Raw genomic sequence first — 3,080 nt, 5'->3', positions numbered from 1 at the left:
GTCCTTGATTAAGAGACCCAGGGTGTGCACTTCCTGATCCCTGGACTTGTCCGTCTTCCACTCCAGCTGCCTCTGGGCGGCTGGTTCCATGCAGGGTCGGAGCAGATTGCACACAGGTGGGACGATATGGGATGTATACAAGGACCAACCCACCTCCTGTGGCGTGCAGCCTGGAGACACAGATGCCTACCGGCAGGCACCTTTGATGGACAGGGGTGTGAGCCTGGGAAGAGTGCCTGCTGCCCCTCAGGGTGGCCTGCTCGGGGACAGGCTTCCTACACTGGCTCTCCTTCCTTCCCCGTGCTTGGCTCGTCTTTCACTTGCCACCAAAGAAGGACACAGAAATGTTTTTCTCACTCTAGTTCTGGGGAAGCCAAGCTTACAGAGTACCGAAACTAGTATTTTAAACCTTGATTATTTTCCCCAACGTCCAGGTTTGTATTCCTCACTAAAGAGCTTAAAATGGCTCCTGGCACATAACAGGTGCTCAATAAGTGCTTAATGAATTAATGCATAAATGAATTAATGATGCATTTATAAGGAAAATCTATCTATCAATCATCTATTGATCTATCTACCTATTTATCATACATGAGCTATTGGATTTATGGCCCCAGGTAGAAAAGTAAGCAGGTTACACTTTGAAACTGAGTGGTAAGGTCCAAACACCAGCACTGTCACATATGAAGCATGTAAGCTCCTGCAAGTTACTTGACCACCACTCCTCAATTCCTTGTCAGTAAAGTAGATAAAACAGTGTGTGAAGCACAGGTGGACCCAGAGTCATCCTTTATGTAAATAGGTGACACATAGTAATCAAATCTATCAATAAAATCATTCTTCGCAATAGTAGAACTTCAGATAGTACATGAGAAAGAATGCATTGCAAATCTCAGTATAGGACTCAAAAGATGCCCTCCTTTATGCACACACAACTCACATGATAAAACTGAGAACACTTTACAAAGCATGGATGGTCCTAGAAATGGAAAAAGACTTCTTTTCCTCTCTGCAGTACCCAAGGTGCCTGGGACCAAATGGAAGGCAGAGCCCATGGCTGTAACACAACCACCCCCCCCCCAAAACACACACACACAGAACCAGTCCTCTGGGAAGATGGAAATCCATCCATTGTTTGCAAGTCATTCCGGAAAAGTGATCTCCCTCCCTCCTGGGGGACCACAGTAGGATCACCTGCTGAGATGCGAATCCCCGGGACAGGAGGAGGAAATGGGGTTCCTGGAGGCCCCAGAGGTGAAGCTGGCAGGATATTTTACATGTGGCGTGAGCCCAAGATCGCCCAACGAGAACGGGATTTTTTTAAAGGCCATGCTTCTTTTACCCTTCAACTTTGCCCCTTGGACCTTTGGTCAGAAGCTGGTGTTGTGTGCGGCCAAAGAATTCCTGGCATTGGAAGCCACGTCATTGGATGGAAGCTTAGGACGGATTTCCTTTCACCTTGGAGCTGAAAAGAGGTGGCAAAGTCCTCATTGGGCCGCGTGTGTTTCTGCCTTAGTATACACAAGGCGCCTCTCTCATCTCACTGCAGGATGATACATGTATCACATTATAATGGATGCACTGTATTATAATGTTTGGATGGCACTGTATGCATTGCTTATTGTATTGCAGTATCACACGCATGTATATATTGTAGAGCATGTATTATAGGTATTTGTATATGCTGTATTTTGTGTATCATATTTATATCCTTCACTCCAACCCTCCCCCCACTCTAACCTCTGCCCCTAACTAAAGGCACCTAAAGGCATTTACTCCATGGGTCTAAAATATGCCCTTAAGCATTTTTCCTTATAAAATATACAGTACATGTGCTTAATAAATCTCACTTTGTTATTTAACTTTTTTTTGGGGGGGGGTACTGGGGATTGAAGCCAGGTTTGCTTTACCACTGAGCTACATCCCTAGAATTTTTTTTTATTATTATTTTTAATTTGAGGCAGGATCTCACAAAGTTATTGAGAATCTTGTTAAGTGGCTGAGGCTGGCCTTGAACTTGAGATCCTTCTGGCTTGGGGACCCCCCCCCATCAGTTGCTGGGATTATAGGTATTAACCATGCACACATCCAAATTGTTGCTTAACATTTTTTACTCAGCACCATGCTTTTAAGATTTCTCCTTGTGGCCGTGTGAATATATTAAAATGTATGTTTGTATCGTGCACGTGTATTTATTTGTTTGCAGTCAATGCACGGTTCTGCAGTGCACTCTCCGGAGTGTCAATGTCATTCCCATAAGGGTGGATACCCAGGCGGTTCCCAACTCCCCCCACCACAATCAGCACAGTGAGGTCTGTGTAGGTTTGTTTTGGAGGTAGATTGTTGAATCCTAAGGTACATCTTCCTTAAATCAGAATAGATTTTCTTCAAGTCATACTGAAATCAAGATGCCCAAACCACTTGGGTACCTTCCCATGGGCTCATGAATTTGCACTGAGTTTGCATGAGAAAGATCTCTCAGGACTCACTCTGCCCAGACAAAGATCCTACCACTAGTTTTCAAGACAGCTGTGTTTATCAAACAAATGCAAGGAAAGCTGGACAAAATATGGTAGTCCATTGTCCAAATATTTGGAAGTAGCCAGATGTTCGGCGTCTTGTAGACATTGCCTCTGAGACCTCGGTTCGTGTTCTCAGGTGGCCATCTCGGGGGTATTTGTGGTTTTTCCATTTCCTAAGGACTCTCTCCTCCTCCTCCTAGAGTTAGTGTAGGGGCAGGCTCCCTCCCTCTCTCCCTTTCTTCCTTCCTTCTATCATTTCTATCATCTATTAATAGATCTGTTTATGGGGGATCTAATGTTATGGGATTAACGTAGCACCGACTCCAGACTCGAGCGACGTGGTTGAAATGCAGGTAGGTTTGAATGACCAGGTTTTTAACCTTCAGCAGGACACGATCTGGCCTTCGGCTTCCTTATCCACGCAGCACAAAGTGAAAGTGGTCATTCTTACTCATGGGCTCATTGCAAGGATCAGGTGAAATCCTGCGCCACAGGAGTTCAGCCTAGGATCTTTTACCAGGGACCACCCCCCATCAAGAGGCACGTGTGTACCCAAAC

The 3,080-nt window shown here is 45.3% G+C and overlaps 1 long non-coding RNA gene across 20 annotated transcripts in view; it reads left to right on the top strand.

The window, feature by feature from the left end:
* LOC144375215 (uncharacterized) overlaps positions 1–2,183 on the top strand; it is a 29,514-nt gene extending 27,331 nt beyond the window's left edge. For all 20 annotated transcript variants that reach the window (XR_013434755.1, XR_013434763.1, XR_013434761.1 and 17 more), the window contains one exon: positions 1–2,183. This exon is cut by the window's left edge. This is a non-coding gene — a long non-coding RNA (uncharacterized LOC144375215).
* The last annotated feature ends 897 nt before the right edge of the window (positions 2,184–3,080 follow it).

Source organism: Ictidomys tridecemlineatus, chromosome 2, assembly GCF_052094955.1.
Source record: "Ictidomys tridecemlineatus isolate mIctTri1 chromosome 2, mIctTri1.hap1, whole genome shotgun sequence".
NCBI classification, from domain to species: Eukaryota; Metazoa; Chordata; class Mammalia; order Rodentia; family Sciuridae; genus Ictidomys; species Ictidomys tridecemlineatus.
Note: the sequence above shows the minus strand (reverse complement) of the source record. Positions and strands in the feature narration are given on the sequence as shown.